At 46.6% G+C, this 19,851-nt stretch overlaps 1 protein-coding gene across 4 annotated transcripts in view; it reads left to right on the top strand.

Moving 5' to 3' along the window:
- TNR (tenascin R) overlaps positions 1-19,851 on the top strand; it is a 2,098,594-nt gene that overhangs the window by 1,365,853 nt on the left and 712,890 nt on the right. For all 4 annotated transcript variants that reach the window (XM_069641143.1, XM_069641142.1, XM_069641141.1 and 1 more), the window contains one exon: positions 16,064-16,200. The gene's annotated coding sequence lies outside the window, so the exon portion shown is untranslated. The remainder of the gene's footprint in view (positions 1-16,063; positions 16,201-19,851) is intronic.

Below are 19,851 nucleotides of genomic sequence, written 5' to 3'. Positions count from 1 at the left end.
ATTATAGCATTGACTCGAGCTTGTGAACTTTCCAAAGGGCTTACAGTGAATATATATACTGACAGTCAGTATGCTTTTGGGGTGGTTGACAACTTTGGCAGACTTTGGGCAGAACAAGGTTTCTTGACCTCACATGGAACAAAAATCCAGTACGGCTCCTTGATAGTATGGTTACTCTCAGCGCTTGCACTCCCCACTCACTTAGCAATTATGAAATGCGCCGCACATCAGAAGATCATAGATAATGTGGGAAAAAGGAATGCTTTTGCTGACCAGATAGCCAAACAGACTGCCACTGATCTCTATTCAGACATGTTTTATACCTTGGATGAGGGTCTGGAATCTGTGAAAAGTATTCAAGCTGAGGCTACATTAGAGGAATCTAAGAAATGGGCTGAGGGTTTGGCAAGATTGGATGATGATGGGTGTTGGGTGGATAAAGTAGAAGGAAAATGGTTGTTTCCGGACGCGTACATTACAATGACGGTCGCTATGGCTCATGGTCCCACCCATATTTGTGCACGGAAGGTTACCAAAATGTTACAAAATGTCTAGCTGAACAATAAACATCGACTCCTAGGGGTAGTTTTGGTCTACCTTTTGTCCCCTTTAAGGTCATACATTTCGATTTCATTGAAATGGAGCGTTGCAACAACTACAAATATGTACTAGTGGTAATCTGCGCCTTTAGTAAATGGGTTGAAGCCTTTCCCGTTAAAGATGCCACAGCAATGACAACAGCGAAGACCATGCTCAAGGAATATTTTCCTAGGTCTGGTTTGCCAAGGGTCATCTGGTCGGACAATGGCCCACATTTTATCGCTGCTGTAATTCTGCAGATATGCGTGGGATTACAGATCGATAAACTGTTCCATTCGGCTAGACATGCTCAAAGTGCTGGTTTGGTAAAGAGACACAGCGGCATCATCAAGAACAAGCTCGCTAGGACGTGTACCGGCACCAAACTGAAATGGCCGGATGCCTTACCGATCGTGTTGTTATCAATGAGAACGACCCCACAAACTAATCCTGGGCTCTCCCCATTTGAGGTGGTGACGGGTCGGCCAGCTAACATTTGGGGCCTGCCTAAACCGCGATCTTTGCGTGACATTGAACATGTACTTCTTTCCGATACTGTGGCCAGTTAACTAAAAATCTGTATTTGATTTATCAACAGGTGCGAGAAGCCCTCCCTGTTAAGTACGATGGCCCAGGTCACAGCATACGGCCTGGCAGTTGGGTCCTCATTAAGTCGTTTCAAAGAGCATCCTGCCTCACACCTCGTTGGTAGGGCCTGCATCAAGTTCTCTTGGTCACACAGACCGCCGTGCGACAGTCAAGGCGGAAACACTGGATCCAAGTGTCACACATCAAGAGGATTCCCTTCCCTTTGCCACACGATACAGAAGACACATTTACCCTTACCAGTGCTACACCCAGCAATCACATAGCGTCAAGCAGCATCGAGAGTGCGTCAGAGACTCTCCCTGAGCCCGTGGGGCCTGGGGAAACAGCCGCTTTATCTCCACACTCTCCAACAGATCCTTTTGCACCATTGTTAAATCCTGTTTTAAATCCTGTTTCCAATTCGCCACTTCCATCAGGAAGCAACGACACATTGTTTGCAGATCACACAGTACCAGGAGTCACAAGGTACGATCTGCGACCGAGGAGTTAGACTACTGCACGGTTCGGCTGTGCCATCAGGAAAAATTATCGGAGAGCTTGTCTTTTTGGCCCGTTCTTTTGCACGTAAGGGAATTCTGTTGGCTAGGATTTGGGAAAGGACTAAGAAAACGTGCGATCAGGAGATCGCCAGCAAACTGACTTTGGAGTATTCGTTTGAAGAAACAATGCCTGCAACTGCTCCCACTCTTACGGAACAAATAAGAGACTGTATGACCAACCGTAGTAATGAACAATCAAATGTGTGGGCCCTGAAAACGTATTGCTGTCTTGTCTTATGATCATGTTAACTGGTTACCCACTGAAAATGTACCCACTGTTTCTACATCCTTCATGCATCTGCACACTCTATCTCCTAGAGCATAGGTGCACAACATACGGCCCGCGGGCCAGTTGCGGCCCGCCATGCCGTTTTGTCCGGCCCGCCAGCAACAAAGACTTTCCTAATGGAGGGCGGCCCGCAAGCAGCATCGGCCGCCCTCCATTAGGAAAGTCTTTGTTGTCTTCCGGGCCGGACAAAACACTGGCCCTCATTGGTTCAGTGCACACGAACCACGCAGCTCCTGCGAGCCACGTAGAGCATGTGTGCTGCACCAATGGAGTGGCAGCACTACGGCTGGCGTGGCCAGTAAGGCTTGATGCCGGAAGGCATTTCAGCCTTGGACCACACCAGCCGTAGTGCCAGAAGCCTCGCCAGCGTTCCAGCACGTCTGGATAAGTACATGGTGGGGGGCTGTATGTTTGTGTGTGTGTGTGTGTCTGTCTCGGGTCCGTCCTGACTGTGTTTTTTGTTTTTGTATGTATGTTGAGGTGCGGAGGGGGGGGGTGTCGGGTGTGTATGGGTGTGTTTGTATTTGTATGTCTGCAGTGTATGTTGAGATGCCGGGGGAGGGGGTGTGTCGGGTCTGCTTGAATGTGTTTGTGTGCAAGTGCAGTGTGTGTTGAGATGCGGAGGGAGTGTGTGTGTCGGGTCTGCCTGAATCTGTTTGTGTGCAAGTTCAGTGTATGTTGAGATGCGGGGGTGGGGGGTGTGTCGGGTCTGCTTGAATGTGTTTGTGTGCAAGTTCAGTGTATGTTGAGATGCAGGGGTGGGGTGTGTGTTGGGTCTGCTTGAATGTGTTTGTGTGCAAGTGCAGTGTGTGTTGAGATGCGAAGGAGGTGTGGGGGTCGGGTCTGCCTGAATGTGCTTGTGTGCAAGTTCAGTGTATGTTGAGATGCGGGGTTGGGGTGTGTGTCTGGTCTGCTTGAATGTATTTGTGTGCAAGTGCAGTGTGTGTTAAGATGCGGAGGGGGTGTGGGGGTCGGGTCTGCCTGAATGTGTTTGTGTGCAAGTTCAGTGTATGTTGAGATGCGGGGGTGGGGTGTGTGTCGGGTCTGCCTGAATGTGTTCATGTGCAAGTGGACTGTGTGTTGAGATGCGTAGGGGGGTGGGGGGGTGGTCGGGTCTGCCTGAATGTGTTTGTGTGCAAGTTCAGTGTATGTTGAGATGCGGGGGTGGGGTGTGTGTCGGGTTTGCTTGAATGTGTTGGTGTGCAAGTGCAGTGTGTGTTGAGATGTGGGGGTGGGGTGTGTGTCGGGTCTGCCTGAATGTGTTTGTGTGCAAGTGAAGTGTATGTTGAGATGCTGGGGGGTGGGGGGGTTGGAGGGGTCGGGTCTGGCTGAATGTTTGTTGTTGTGTGCACGTTCAGTGTATGTTGAGATGTGGGGGTGGGGGTCCGGGTCTGTATGCATGCATGCTTGTGAGTTTGTTTGGTGAGTTGGGGGGTGGGGGATTCAGGTCTGTATGGATGCATGGTGTATGCATGTGAGTTTGTATGGTGAGTTGGGGGTGGGGTCTGTATGGGTGCATGGTGTATGCTTGTGAGTTTGTGTGCTGAGATGGGGGTGGGGGGGTTCGGGTCTGTATGGGTGCATGGTGTATGCTTGTGGGTTTGTGTGCTGAGTTGGGGGTGGGGGGTTCCGGGTCTGTATGGGTGCATGGTGTATGCTTATGGGTTTGTGTGCTGAGTTCGGGGTGGGGGTTCGGGTCTGCATGGGTGCATGGTGTATGCTTGTGGGTTTGTGTGCTGAGTTGGGGGTGGGGGGTTTGGGTCTGTATGGGTGCATGGTGTATGCTTGTGGGTTTGTGTGCTGAGTTGGGGGTGGGGGTTTGGGTCTGTATGGGTGCATGGTGTATGCTTGTGAGTTTGTGTGCTGAGTTGGGGGTGGGGGGTTCGGGTCTGTATGGGTGCATGGTGTATGCTTGTTAGTTTGTATGCAGGGGTGGGGGGTTGGGTGGGGTCTGTATGAGTATGTATGCATGGGGCATGCTTGGTGGCATGGGGCATAGTGTTTGCTTGAGGGGTGGGTGTCTTGGGGCATAGTGTTTGCATGAGCGGTGGGTGTCTTGGGGCATAGTGTTTGCATGAGCGGTGGGTGTCATGGGGCATAGTGTTTGCATGAGGGGTGGGTGTCTTGGGGCATAGTGTTTGCATGTGCGGTGGGTGTCATGGGGCATAGTGTTTGGTCGGGAAGTGGGGGCTATGGGGCATAGTGTTTGCTTGAGGGGTGGGTGTCATGGGGCATAGTGTTTGCATGAGGGGTGGGTGACATGGGGCATAGTGTTTGGTAGGGGAGTGGGGGCCATGGGACATAGTGTTTGCATGAGGGGTGGGTGTCCTGGGGCGTAGTGTTTGCATGAGGGGTGAGGGCCATGGGGCATAGTGTTTAGTTGGGGAGTGAGGGCCATGGGGCATAGTGTTTGCTTGAGGGGTGGGAGCTATGGGGCATAGTGTTTAATAAAAATTAGGGGTTGAAAAAGCCTCCTGCCACGCCGTGCCCCACCGTGCCTACCGCCCCACCCACATTTACTTTTCAGCCCACTATAGCCATCATGTAGGGTACTTTCGGCCCTCTGTCAAAATCAGTTGTGCACCCCTGTCGTAGAGACTCTCAGCACAAAGTTACCACAACAACACTCTATTACTCATCATGAATGCCACACATGCCATTTTTAACAAATCTAATTATTGGGTCTGCTCGCATTTACCACAACACAGGGATAAGGGGCTGGGCTGGTATAGCCATCCTTACCTTTGACTACTGCATGCTATGCATCTTTAAGGACACTATTCTTTGGCCGATAGAATGATAGCATCTCAGGGAATTTCGATGGGACTAATTTGAATGATTTTGAGGAAAGTGTTCTAACGCCCCTGGGATGCTCACTCTTTGCGAATAGGAGCAAGCTTAATTTTGCTTCTATTAGGCCTTCTGATAGACTGTCTCGTCCTTTTCAATCTTTGATCTCTTTCAAGATGGCTCCTATTGGCAATAAGGATGCCACGCCACCTTGTTATAGTGTTAACCACAGCCCCGATTCAGTTTCTTTCTGCATACAGAGGAATGGTACTCAGTCAATGGGTGATTTCAAGGGTTGCGCCAATGTTGCAAACTTGACCAGTGAGGACAGACCTTTGTATGTAGGCGAACCTGTCTACTTTGTTTGAGGTAATGAAGCGTTCCCATGGTTACCTAGGGATTGGCAGGGAACCTGTTATTTAGGGATTCTGTTACCCGGGGTATTCATAGCAAGCACTGTAGAAATCTCAAAGGCTCGTCCAAGGCGGGACGAGAATGGTGATACTTCAGCACAAGTTCTGGGTGATGTAGCTAAATCCTACGTACCATTTTGGGGGCAAATATTGAACTCTGAGGATATCAGAAGACTAGCAAGAGTACTGGAGAGGACCATCAACCGGACCACTGACATACTCTATAACATGACTTTAGAACAAAAAGCGATAAGGTTAGTGGCACTTCAGAACCGGATAGCATTAAACGTCATCTTGGCTGAGCGTGGTGGGGTATGTAAATGAGTGGGGTCTGCTTGTTGTATTTTCGTGCCAGATTCCTCCCCAACCATCCTTAAGGCACTACAAAATCTGCACGTCCTTAGTTCAGAAGTGCATGTTCCCGAGGGAAACTGGGATCTTAGCGCTTGGTTCTGGGACTTGTTGCAACCTTGGGGATGGAAGCTACTTTTAGTCTCGCTGATCATTTTGGGTATTCTGTTGTTTTTCTGTTGTTGTATACAGTGTCTTCCTGCCATATGTTCGGTGTTAGGAGGATGTTGTGCACAAGCTATGGGAACATAAGGACACGAGGTATGCGCCCCTGAGAAAATGACCAACAAATTTGTGTTGAAATAAATCTCAGTTTCTTACCTCATGGCGATCGATATCTCTGTTAGTGATTCAGGATATATGGACATTGAGACGTGGAGTAACTCGTAAAGTGACTAGAAGTAGTTTAGTGCTTGGCTTAGACCAAAAGGAGGGTTTGTTAAATGGGAAATCATATTGTGCCTCTTTTTTTGTATATATTGGCCTAAGCCCAGACGCTCTGTGAAGAAAACCGCGTTGCAAAGTTCCGATTTTAGAATGACTTTGCTGCCATTTTAGGTCTATCCTGCATTTTGATTTCCATTCAAATGTAACTCTGTGTTCTAAAATGGTGGACAGTGTTTCCCGCTTGTAACCGAGCCTTCCTGAAACCTTGCACTATAGTGAATGTTTAAACTGTCCATTGGCCGAATGTTTAGACTGAGTAAAGAGACCTTGTCCCATGCCTGATTTGTAGTCTAAGGATTGTCTGCACCAATAAGTCTGATCCACGGACATACATCGAACACAATGTTAAGCAAATATCGAACGTGGACACTGGCTGAACTGCATTGTGAGGGACATGTGCTAAGGCTTATTGTTAAATCCAAGAATACACTGTTGCCATTGTGACTTGTTTGTATGTAAACCGAGGATGATCCATGTGCATATTGTCTTACAAGGCAAAAGTGAACTCTGCACGAACTCTAGATCATGGATTATTAACTTGCAGAGTGGCTGGACATTATTACCGAAAATGTATAAAATGCACAACTGTTTAGATGTCCAGTACCTCTCACTACTCACACTGAAAGGCTGGTATTCGCTGTGATGTACTGAGGGCCAGATAGCTATCTGTTTTGTTTATTTGAAACTGCGCAGTGATAGAATAAAGATCTGTGAATCTTTACAAGCTTGTGTTTGGTGTATTTCCTTTTGTGGTACACAGCCTCGATATTTCTTTTTTACCAACAATCCTTTTGCACACAACCCCTCCAGCAATCAGTGGATGACAGTAATTTCATCACGATCATCATGACTGGTGTGTAATATTTGTACATATATATTCAGCCATTTATGTTAAAAGTTCTCAAGTAGTCATGTTTACAATTTAACATACACGTACACATTTTGTTTAGATAATATATAAAAACGTTTAAGCTATACAAAGTTCAAGTTAAGAAACCTGCATTGGCCCAGGTAATGTATTCCAAACATAATGTTTCACACCTAATTCAGTGCAAAACATCCTCACTGGATCACATGATTTAAGTGGTGGGTGAGGGGAGATGGCTCGGGGAGGTGGATGAGTGCAATGGGGCATGAAGGAGGCAAAGGAGTGAAGAGAGGGTGTGGTGTGGCTTCCAGAAGTCTTATCTGAATCTCCAATTTGCAAGGAATTCAAAGGAAAGGTTGAGGTCATGGGGTGTATGAAAAAGTAGGCTAGTCCATTTTAAACTATCTTACAATAACTTCAGTGAGGCAAAGATCAGCATGCCACATTTGGTGATGAATAGTGATAGGGTTATGAAATCTATATAGGGGGATGAGTCAGAATTCTTTTCAGCATTTATTTCCAGTTCTCAAGATTGCCAAATATGCAAGGTCAGCAATTCCCTTTACATGTTAAGATAGGCAGCATGTTCTCAAAGACAGTGCCTTTTCTTGAAAAGTTGGAAAATTGAGCTTTCTAATTTTTAAGAGAAGTGGCCAAAAATATCCATTCAGTGAATGACACAAACTATGTCTTATTCACTAATGACACCAGAAACCACTCTGATATTAGAAAGCCTTACTGTGGGCCTCATTAGGACCCTGGCGGAGTGGGTTTCCGCCAGCGGTATTCGCGGCGGACCCGTCCGCCCCACTACGAGTTCCCGTAGCGCCATGGCGCCGTTTTCCGCCTGGTTTTACCAGGCGGAGAAAACCATGGCGCTACGGGACCTCGTTGTTAATTACGCCACCGTATTTTACGGTGGCGTAATTAACTCCTTCCCCACTCCCATTATACCCTATGGGGCAAGAATGGGAATGGGGAAGGGCAGAATGGGGATTGGGGATTTACCGCTCCGCCAAGGTCGGCATGGGGTGGTAAATCCGCCAACCCCCATGGCGCTATCGACGGCTTTCCGCCGTGCTTCGCGGTGCATTTAGCACCGCGAAATCCGCCAGGGTCGTAATGAGGGCCTGTGTCTGGAATTGAAGGCCTTTTGAAGTTGTGATCAAGTAAAATGAAGACAAGCCAATTATAAACCTCCTTGTCCAGTTTTGGTAACGTGGATGGAATGGCAGGCTTATCTCTGTAATGTAAGACCAAAGAAATATCGAGGCTGAGTACCACAAAGGAAATTCACCAATCACGGGCTAAAAAGATGCACAGATCTTTTATTACTGTACAGTTTTACAAAGAAACAGATAGCTAGCTGGCTCCAAATACCCTGCAATGTGTACCAGCCCGACAGAGAGAGGTGAGAGAGTGCTGGACGTCTAAATATTTGTGCTTTTATACATTTCTGAGTAATATTGTCCAGCCTCTCTAAATGTTAATAATTCGTGATCTGGAGTTTGTGCCTAGTTCACATACAACGTATACAATAATATGCTCTTCATTGTCCCAGTGTTTATACAAGGATGAGGCTTGTGTGCGCAGACAATACTTAGATGACAGTTCATATGGAGCCCAAGGTCTCTTTACCTAGTCTAAACAGTCGGCTCTCGGAGAGCCTAAACATTAACAGAACTCAAATGTCAGGAGGCTTGGTTGCAAGCTGAAAACATAGTCCACCATTTTAGAATGAAGAACACACTAGTAGAAATCTAAATGGTGGCTGAATCTTAAAATGGAGGCGAAGCCAACTCAAAAATCGTAACTTTACAACACGGTTTTCCGTGTAAAGCGATTGGGCTTAGGCCAATATAAATACTAAGGAGGACTATATAATTACCGTGTGACAGTAAGGTCGTGTATCATTGGTTAGTTGCAACACAGTAAAAATACAATTAATACCCATTGATAAAATGGACTGTCCAGTCAAGGTTGTATACAAATATCTACTTCATTATTATCACAACAGACAGTTTTAGCACACTACAAAATACAACCCACCCTGTAAAGGAATGCAGAGGACAGACAGTTTCAAGAAGGCAAAGGGATGCTCTCTGGATACTGACAGGAGGCAAGTCTGTAAAGTAATTAATCTGATTGGTTCAAGGATACTTGGTTTCAACACAAGGGGAGCAATGGGTCGTAAAATGTCACTATGGGCCTTCAGAGAAGGACCAGGGGGACAGAATAACAATGTAACCTGTGCGTGTAGATGTTCTTGGTGCTCGACAGGGTCAAGTCAGTTTCAGGCTGCTTTTCAGATCCTGCAACAGAGTTCAAAACATGAGACAACTGCAGGTATCACGTGGCAGGCAGTTCGGTGAACAAGGCTGGACAGATGGCTGCAGCTGGCTTAGACGGCAGCTTGGGCTCAGGAATTGTTGTCTCAATGCAGGTTGCCGGGTCTGAAGCACTGGTCGAGGCATCTTGGACGATGTTAGTGACTGTGGCGTGACAACACTCAGCGGTGTAGTCAGTTGCAGCTTGAGGGGCTCGACTGTCTAAAAAATGTCCTTTAAGGCAGATGCTGGCTGATGCTTGTCGATGGACTCCTCCTAGATTATTCACTGGGCTTGTGTTGGCCTTTAAGGCAAATTGCCCAAAGCTGAGGACAGTGTTGCAGGCAACAGCCTTGTCCTAGGTTTGGTTCCGAGACTCTCAGGCACTTCCCACCTAGAAAGCTTGCTTGCAGAGCCTAACAGGGCACGCTGTGTGCAGACTGGGTACCGGTTCTGGACCCGCTGGAGGGTCCTCTGGATTCAGTATCTCCCTCTGTTCCCTGGGAAATGTTTCCTTGGGAAGGATCTCGCTTCCCTCTTTGGACGGCCTGGCATTCTCTCACTGATGGAAGCTGCAAGACAGACTGTACCTTCGGCCAGGGTCCAATATTGAGTTCTTCTTGTTACTCCTTGTGAAGTCTGCAGATGATCTGCCCAAAAGAGGGGCTCAGCCCACTTTCAAAGCCAAATGGGCCACAGTGATTGGTGTAGGCTAAGCCTACCTTAATGAACCAATCCTGGATCCCCACCAACAATTTCCTGTATGTGTGAGATAATAACAAGGGTGCTTTGCAACAAAAAAGGTAAAGGGGTGAAAACATGTAATAGTAAATCCCACCCATGTTCCTGTCTTTTGTGGATCAAAGGGTCTCTCTAGTTAATGAAGCTATTTGTGCTTCCTTATTAAAGCGCCAAGTCTCCCTTAAAGTCGCTCCCATACCAGACTTTCTTTCTCCATCAAATCTCATACTCCTACCTTCTTAATGGGGTTTCCCTGCGGGGTTGACTACTGTAATCCACGCATTCCCGGACATGACATTTCACTATCCTTTGATGCTAAGGGTGGGATCTGGCTTCAGGTTGAGAAAGTACATATCAAAGGTTATTGGGGTTTCCTGTCCCCTTTGTTCACCTCTGCAGCTAGTAGTCAATTTGGCTGGCCATGGCAGGACGAAGGTGTTGCCCTCCCCCTTCTGAGATATCTTGCTGCACTCTTGGCTGTCATATTGAAAAGAGCCAATGGTGGAGGGATACGTTTCCCATCAGTTGCGGTCAACCACTGGAACACCCTGCCACCAGAACTCAGATCAGAGGACTCTTATTGGACTTTTCCGCAAAGCCCTAAAAACTTGGCTATTCACCCAAGCTCCTTTGCAATAGAAACATTAATGTAACCTTTCCCCATAATGTTTCCTATCCCTTTGTCTGTCGAGTCACTATGTGTCGAATTAAGTTTTGTATAATGTAACTGGTCTGCAACAGCGCCCTGATGCCCAATGGTTTAGGTGCTTTACAGATAAAATAAATAAATAAATACATATTCAGCTAAATATGACAGGGGGACTTCACGTGTAGGCTCTGTCCACCCAGAGTACACAGGTCTATGTGTATGTCGTGCAGTGAGCAAAGGAAAATGTGCGCGGTCTAGCCGCACACATTTTCAGGAGGTTGATCTACCATCATTCAATTTCATTTACAATTTAAAAAAATAGGCCAGGCGAGCGCACGCCCACCCTGCAGATGGTCGAATTCCTCACACCCGCTACTTAGGTTTCTTAATTGTGCAATAGTATTTTTATTTGAGCGTTTCATCTCTCACGCTTTCAGTTGCGCCGTGGCCTCCTACTACGGATGTCATCAATGAATAAAAAAAGTGATGTTATAAATTATAAGCTGCTCAGGGCTCTTCCTATGCTGAGTGCTCCTAACCATAACTTCAGGGTCACTGTCGCCAACCCTGTGAAATATATATATGTCTTGTAGGATCAACATTTGTTGGAGTCATTCTGCCTAGTATGGAATTTTGAATCACTTCTTTGTTGCGGTGTAGAGGCCTCTGAGACATAGAAGAGTATATTTTCAGTGTTATTTGAGCTTTCAATAAATAAACATTTTTTATCTCCTTTGCGAATTTTACAAAATGTGCAATAATGAACACCTCTGCATAACGTTTCAGGCCTTTGTCATTCGTGTCAGTTTGCTACTCTCAGTCTTTGAAGCTGCTTTGGGTCTGCAAGCACGCTACGAAGCGCATCATTTTGGATGAAAAGTTATTAACGCTTTCAGCAGAGAAAATGACTGCATGAGACCACACTGTGGTTTATAGCCAATGAGGCAGCGGTGCTCTTATTTGTGAAACATATGATCCGATGTTTGTCTCATGGCGAATGCCTGCTGCGGTCCAGAGATTTGTTTTGTTTTTATGAAGTCGATATGGAAGAAGGACCACTCTGGAATGGTCACATAAAAGATGTTCATTACAGATCTGCTCCCATGTGGCATGGGCATGTTGGCATGGCTAATACAACATGCTACAGGAAATCTGCTCGTGTCTTTCAGTTCAATCGTGTAGATAGTTCATAAAGAATTACCTTCAAGTGTCAATTTCAGAATGTTTTGTCTGTCCAATTCACTTTGTTCATTGTGGATTCCAAAAATGGTTCTTCAGAAACACGGTTCAAATCTCCTTTCAACTTCCGCAGCTAAAGTGCCCAAGCCACCAGCGCTTTGGGAGTACATTTGCCTATCACATTGCTTGAAACATGTGTGGCCTGAACTTTTGTCTTTAAATGGGGAATTCGGATGGCTGTTAGTAAGTCATGTGAATACCAAACTCAGAGCCCATAGATGCCACAAAGATCTCAAGCACGGGGAACATCTTTGGAAATTCTCAACAAGGCTCATCATAAGATTCATATTGCCAAGCAAGATGCATTCATTTCCAAACGGCTCTTCCAAAAGAATCACCCAGTTTGGTTGGTGCCATGACATTTTCGGCTCAGAGCTCCCAAATAAAACAGATTATTCAGGGTAAATGGAACAATTTGAAGCATGGTGGTAAATTAAAAACTGCCAACCTCACGTACCAGTGTGCAAGGAACTCGATTGTCATATTGGTAAAGACAAACCACAGAACAGCATGACAAACACACCTTAAGTACGCCTAAAGCAGGTACTTTTCCATGTCTGAATTGCAGTAATTGTTCAGATATTTCTATAGCAGATGCAGTTTACCATCCCACAACTGGAGAACAAATGCATTTTAAGGTTTTGCAACTTATGACAATAGCAAGATCATTTAAAATATAAGATGCCCTTGATGCATATACTATGTTGGCCAAACAGTGTGTAACGCCCATATACCCTGGAACAAGCATACATCTAATATCAGAACAGAGAATGCCCAACCTGTAGCCGCCAGACATTTTAATTAATTTCAAAGCCAAATCTGACCGATATGTTTCCAGATTTAGAAATTGTCAAAAAACCTATAATGATTTGAGACCTTTCAAGAAAATGTTCTCGACAAGAAGCCTTTTGGATTGAAAGACTAAGTTCAGTTGCCCCTGGTGTTATGAATGAAGAACTCAATGTACATTGTTTTGCATTACTCACTTTGTCACTTTTGGAGTGTGCTGTGACAGCACACGTTTGTATCATTCACGATGTTTTACATGGTTCTTTATGTATCTAATAGGCTCATTGATGGTTTGTATTTAGTTTTTTTATTGTTTACTTCTGACATGTGTAGTCCACTCCTAAGTGTTGTTGACATTAATTTAGGGGTACATGTTGTTTACTTTCTTACTTGCTCCTTTGTGGGTTTGGCCACCCTACCTATACAGTCTTTCATTTATTTTTACACTTCACATTTCACATTGTTGTCTCCTTTAGCAGACACGTGTCATAACTTAGCTTTACACTGATCGTCAAAGAACACACATCTTGTGTTCTGCTCATGGCAGCGCCAATGCCATGCCGGCATCACTCTTTTGTGTAACCTTCTAGAGCAGGTACTTTACCTTTGAGCATGGAAAAGATATTGGGGTTGTAATTTGTGCCCAAATGTGTCGGTTTCTCTATATTTTTTTAATGTGCTTTGTAGATTGATCTTCAGATGATATGTGATTTAAGTGATCTGCCAAAATACATGTTTGAAGTTTCTTGGATCATTTAAAAATGAGAAATACTTCTTAAAAAAAAAAAAACATGCTGAATGACTATTGATTTAAAAAGTTTTGGTTTGTTATCCGTTCTCGTGTGCTCACTCCCTGGTCCAGAGCTCCAAGGCAGACTGCCGCTCTACACCTCATCTTTACCCTGTTCCTTTTTCTTCCACAGACTAAGGTCTAGGTACATCTGAAGGGGGGAGAATGCGCCAAATACTACTACTAAAGTGATTTATCGCAGTATGGGAACGATTAACAGACCGTAACATCATATCTGATACTGATCCAGCCCCTTAATCAGTTCACCAGGGCTTAAAAGATCACCTAAACCCTCAGTCTTCAGATGGAGATCCTAGGGGTGATGATGGGTGAAAGGAGCCACAGGTTACATGACGCATTTTGCGTCTTCAAGAGTTTTAAGTCTACCTACTTGATCAACGAAAATCGAGATATTGGCACTATGCACTGATAACAGCAGTTTACAGAAAACTGGATGAATTCAAATGAGTTCATGTCACCACTTTGCTGAAAGCCCACTGGCTACCCTTCCATTATGCCAAAAACAGAGGGTTCCGGCTACACCTCCGGGATCTGAATCCCTTACGGCAAGAATTTTGGCACAGATTTCCAGATACTGATCCGGTCCAGCCTCAACAATGGCAAATCACTACTCCAGGAACTACCCCACTCATTTAGAAAGGAGTAAAAAGCACCCGCTGCAGTCCTTACATCGCTCAACCAATCACGTGGTTGGAAATGCTGGTGTGAACTGCCAATGCCCCACCCTTCCCAGGGTGCCGCCATGTTTTTTGGCATTTTTTGGCATGTCAGTCCCTGCCGCTCTGCCAACCCTCTACTTCAGGCTGCCATAGAAATAGAAAAGGGGCGGATCTCTCTGCAAAAACACATTAAAACTGTTAATCTCCCAGACAGAGCCCAGGGGTCGGGGGTGAATAGCTATCACCCCTGCGTCAGAGGTGTGCAGGGCTACATAGGCTCAGGCTGTCGGGCTGTTACCGTGGTGACAGTGGGAGCAAGCAAAACCGGGCCACATGCCCTTGGCTGTTTTAAAGCTACACTGACATTCCACTGAGCCAATAATTATTATAAGAATTAACAGACTGGCAGCAGAGCCATCAACTGGACAACTGCTGTGCTTTACACGCAGGGGGCTGAGGCGACCGACAGGAAACATTCAGTCTTGTTTGTCTCCTAAATGGGCCAGCATGGCAGGATGTGACAGTGGCAATGCCTGCTCCACGCGTCATGGCAGAACCTTGCCCACAGAGCATTGATGCCATCTCTTGCTGGAAGCTGTAGGAGAGGGCACAGTACACTTGCTCTCCAAGAGAGCTAAATTGCAAAAAGATTTCCTGTAAACAGATCCATTCATACATTTCTAGTGTGAGCACCACAACGGCGTACAGCGGTGGTACTGGAGGGCTGTGACTGGAAAGAGCTCTACAATGGCTAGAGAAAAGTCACATCTGCCGGCTACTTGAAAAAATGCAAAAACAGCCTTCCTAAGGCACACATCTCTAAGTGGCATGACCATGGCGGGAACAGCCCACACTTGCGCCCCAGACCCCACAGACTCAGTCTTCATCCAGCCCACCAGTCATAGCGGACCCCCACCACCTCCCCAAGACCCACTTGCGGTTTCCCTGAAATAAGGAGGCAGGACCAGTTGTCAAAGGAGCTGGACCAAAGAGGGCGCAAGCTTTGCGCCTGCACGTTTTATAGGTGGTTCTCTAGCCCTGCTTCCTTTTCCGTCGCCCACCTGTGATGTCACTTCCTCCCTTCCCCAAGGGCAAGGGCCACCGAGCCAGGCCCCTCCCCTCTTAGTTCACCCGGGGCTCGGTGGGCGTCCCGAATAAAGCCGGTGCCCGCCAATCGCTGTCCTGCCGGCGCGTTCGCCTAGCATAGTTTGCTTTGCCGAAAACAGGCAATCTCAAGTAGAAGCAGCAATCGGTAGCAAAACATTGCTGCTAGAGAACAGCCTCTTCACCTCAGAAAGCTCTCTACCTTTCAAGACAGCCTAAAAAACCTTTTTGTTTCCGTAATACATTAAATAAGCCATCCTTTCGGCTTTTTTTCCCAGCACAAACTCCCTGCAAGCTCTTCCAGCCCTCCCCTCCCCCGTCATCCGCATCTTGTCACTTTTCTTAATGTATAAAACCGTTTTTTTCGGCATTACTTATCATGTTTTACATTTGCAAACGCTTTATGTATGGTGCATTTTATGCCCAGAGCCCAGGAGCAAGAATTGTTAATGTGCGCATCAACTAAGCCCTGTTAAAAAATACATTTGCAGGGCCTCTGATTAGATGCAACAGGTTTTCCTATTATTCGGCATTTGGGAGTTGGATGCTACGAGTAATTTGGGAAAAGGTGCCAAGGGAGAGAGGAGGCGAGAAAAGACACGTGGGGGAGAAATGTGGGGAGGGGTAGGAGGGAGAGAGGAGAAAAGTGCTGAGGAGCGGGAATGACAAAACAGGTTATTTCAATTCCCTTCCCTAATCAAGGGAAATGCAAGTTAGCATAATTGCAAGTGCTCCTACATTATTAAATAAACATTCTGCATGTGTATTTACGGGGTAATTTCTGCAATGAATTAAACATAATCAGCACAAATAGGAGGCAACATGTTCATTCCTCTCTCCCTGCTCCACATTCCTCCAGGTGGGACATCACAACAAAGGAGAAAAGGCAGCGTGTTTCCGGCCCAGAAGACCTCATCGCAGACCTAGTGGCGGCCACTGCTCGAGATACGCCTCTCCCAACTGCACTGATTACTCCTCAGAGAAGCCATTGATTAGGTAAGGAATGCGGAAGTTCCCTTAGAATCCACCATTGTGGTGTCAGTACGGTTGTTTGGTATCACCGTTTGGTATCACCAGGGCTGGACTTATGCATGGGAGACCTGGGCGATCGCCCAGGGCACCAAACTGATATGATTTACATTGGGTGCCATAGCCTTCTCCAAGCCAGCACGGAGGCGCCTTTAAAAAGTTCACTTGCGTTGCTGCGGCAGTGGCTCTGGCATCCGTGGCACCATGTGTAAAATAAAAGGCTCCCCCGTGGTGGAGAGCAAGTGGCACCCTACATAGATGAAAATCTGCTCCCTCTGTTGGGCGCTGCTGCCATGCCAGCGTGGGAGAGCAGCTGTTCTATTACAAAGGGTGCCACGCCAGCTCAGGGGAGCCCTGGAAAGGCTCCCCTGAGCTAGCGTGGTGGAAGTGTCCTAATTCATTGAAATGCTGCTGGTTCTTGTGCTGGCGACGGGTGCTCCCGCACAGAAGCGGGGAGATTTTCACTTGAATAAGGTGCTGCTGCCACACTAGCACGGGGCAGCCTTTGAAATGCGTCCCCGTGCTGGCGTGGCAGTGGCACTGTATTAAAGTAAAAAGGCATCCCGCTCCCGTGCTGGAGTGGGAAGTTTATCACTTTAATAGGGCGCCACACCCGTTTTGGACAGCCTTTTACGGGCTTCCCCGAGCAGGCGTGGTGGCAGTGCCCTATTTAAGTGTTGAGCTCCCCGCTTCTGTGTTGGGGGGGGGGGGGGGGCTTTTCACTGAAATAGTGTGTCACTGCCCACAAAATAAAATACTCTGGGCTCCAGGTGGGTGGCCAAACCTGGCATTTTCCATAAAAGCAAAGAACATTGTGAGAACATGTTCCCAAAAGGTTCTTTGCTTTTATGCAAAACGTATGTTTAAAATTCAAAATTGTGGGAATTCTTAAATTGTCGGCATTCTTTTTAAGAATGCCCATAATTTTAAATATGAGTCTGTGATAGTAATTCAGCAAGAAATCCTTTTGAGTGAGTAATGGAAGTTGGTCACAATACTCACCCTAACAAAGAACGTCTGTATATTGCAAGATCAATTTGGACATCTTTTGAAGGGGCTATTGGGCTTGATGTTACTGCAGTTGGCATGTTTGGAGCCTTCTGAAAAAAAAAACTCTTTCTTTGCCCATGCTGGGACCTTTTTTTTTACAGAAGGTACTGGCCAGCCCAGGGGAGCCTTGAAGAACATACCTGACCTGGTGTGTGGTAGAGCCAGCCTCAAATTGGGGTAAGGGTGGCTGGATGACAGTTTTGTAAGATTGTCATCTTAAGTGACATGCATATTGCCTGGGTGGGCTTTTGTCCTCTGCCACTGTATGTTTGCTGCAGCTGCCACTTGAATGGATGTTTAAATAGTCTGCTCCCCCAGATGAGAAATCTGACAGGATCTTGGGGGCATGGCTTTCCCATCAGAGCCCAGGGCTGAGCACTTGGACATTAAGGTAGAGTGCTAACGTCTTCCTGCAAACTCCTAAAAGTCGGAGGATTAAGCCCTCCCAAGCCAGGGGCTGGCGCCACCCTATTTAAGTAAGGAAACGTTCCCAGCCCACTTGCTGGTGCCCTCGAGCAAAAATCATCCATTTTGAAACTGAAATTGCGCATAGACCTCACGCAATAGGATATCTGAAAAGGATCTCTTTTGCTCTGTGTCCCCACACCACCTCCCTCTCCTCACTCTCTGAGGGCAATCTTGGAATCCCTGCCACTCCAACACCTCCCCCCACTCTCCACCACTCCCATGTCCGTTAGCCCCCTTCCTTCCCCTCCTGACTCCCCTCTTAGCGCGCCCCCTCCGCCTTTTGTTTTCTGTATTGGTCTTTACTCACTGGTCACGTGTTCATCGTCGATTTCGCAGTCCAGCAAGTGCACTGTGGGAGCACTGCAAGTAGCGTCAGAATAGGAGCAGGGCCTGCCTGTCATCTCTAGCTGGATGTCACCCCACAAAGATGAGAAAGCGAGGTTCAGAGCAACACTGCATATCAAAGAAAAAAAATCGAATGCCCTGCAGCTGAAAATATGAAGGTTCAATGTAACCATCTCCCCTGTGCTGATGTCATTTCCCTTTCGTAGCAATGCGAGCTGTTACATGCTGTGCTTTTGCACCGTGGACTATTCACCATCACTAAGCGTATTTATTTCTACCATTGGTGATCTATGCTCTGACCTTTGAGGTTTGCCATGCGCAGTAGTGGGGTATTGTTGGGGCCATTCTTGATTGTTTGTCCCATTATTATTTATTTTGTATTTGTTATATTACTAATTATAATAATGTATTTCTTATATAGCACTACACACCCATAGGTCACAGAGCACTGCAATAGCAGAAGACACTATTATCCCACAGAGTGGTACTAAAGTTATCAAACTCGGAAGGATGAAAGGCTGAGTTGACCCGCCTGGATTCGTACCTCCCACAGCAGGCTGCACACAGATATCAGGGACTGGCGCTTAGCTCAATGTGCTATCTGACCAGCTTATTTTTTAAAGCATGGACCTAGCTCGAGGACGGCAGAGTGCTGTACATGGTGTCGGTAGCCAGCATCTTATCAGCAGCACAGGACTGTAAACTGCAATCTGTGCACGAGTATGCGCTTTCATTGAGATGAATGCTTAGGTGTTGATGTGTGTTAAATGTAGTGCTAACATGCTGCCTTACAGCTGTTTGTGAGCACTTGCACTGTCCCTGATAAGGTGCAAAGCTGTTGCATCCCCTCAAAGGCCCTGTGCTATTTATGAAATAGCTGGGAGGCTCTCAGGATACTCCGAAATGAGGGTGGGCTCCAAGTTGTAAATTCCTGCCTGAGTCCGCTGGCCTGTGCCCACTCACCTACTATTTATGTATTTAGATACTAGTGTAAGAGGCCTTGTTCAGCGGCCAAAGTGCATGTTTTCATTAACACAGTTGGACCACTATAAATCCTAAGGCAGCAGCTCCCTCTAGCGGTGACAACAGACAAAGCTATGCGAATTGGCATCTTCTCTGTATATCTTAAGGCAACAGCTCCCTCTAGCGGTGACAACAGGCAAAGCCACTACATCTGACAAACATGCAGGACAAACATACATCTGGCCTTTTATTATATTATTAGATAGATGGTGCAATGGTGCAAAGCCTACCTGCTTCCTAATGGACAAAAGTGGGCTCTCCGAAGTGTGGGAATCTAGCGGATCTGTCATCAGTTACTAAGGGTTCAACAGTCAGCTTATTGCTTGCCATAGGGTTACCACTCTAGTGCCCTTTTGGCTGGCCCCAGGATGTAGGAAAGAGTCCAGTGGAGCATTGACTTCATTTTCTTGTGTCTTGCTTTTTCTGATTCCAGTTGGTTGACATTTGAGGGAGGGAGAGCTAGTGAAAGAGAGAGCAGAAGACATAGGGCCCGATTCATGGAAATATTTGCGCAGAAAATAGGGTACTTGCATGCCAAACTGTGGGCGTAATCGCGTTTGTCAATACATGGAATTGAATAGGCGGGCTAATCGTTGGACTTGATTGGATTTTGCACATGCTCGGCATGGCTCTGTGAGCAGCCGAGTGCCTTCCGCGAGCATGGGTGAGGCCTGCACAACGGGCAGAGCAGGGGGCGGAACTTGGAAAATGACGAAGAACAAGGGAAAAAGT

The sequence above is a fragment of the Ambystoma mexicanum genome, chromosome 1q (genome assembly GCF_040938575.1).
Source record: "Ambystoma mexicanum isolate Mex_15411 chromosome 1q, UKY_AmexF1_1, whole genome shotgun sequence".
NCBI classification, from domain to species: Eukaryota; Metazoa; Chordata; class Amphibia; order Caudata; family Ambystomatidae; genus Ambystoma; species Ambystoma mexicanum.
This window is presented reverse-complemented; position numbering and strand designations above follow the sequence as displayed.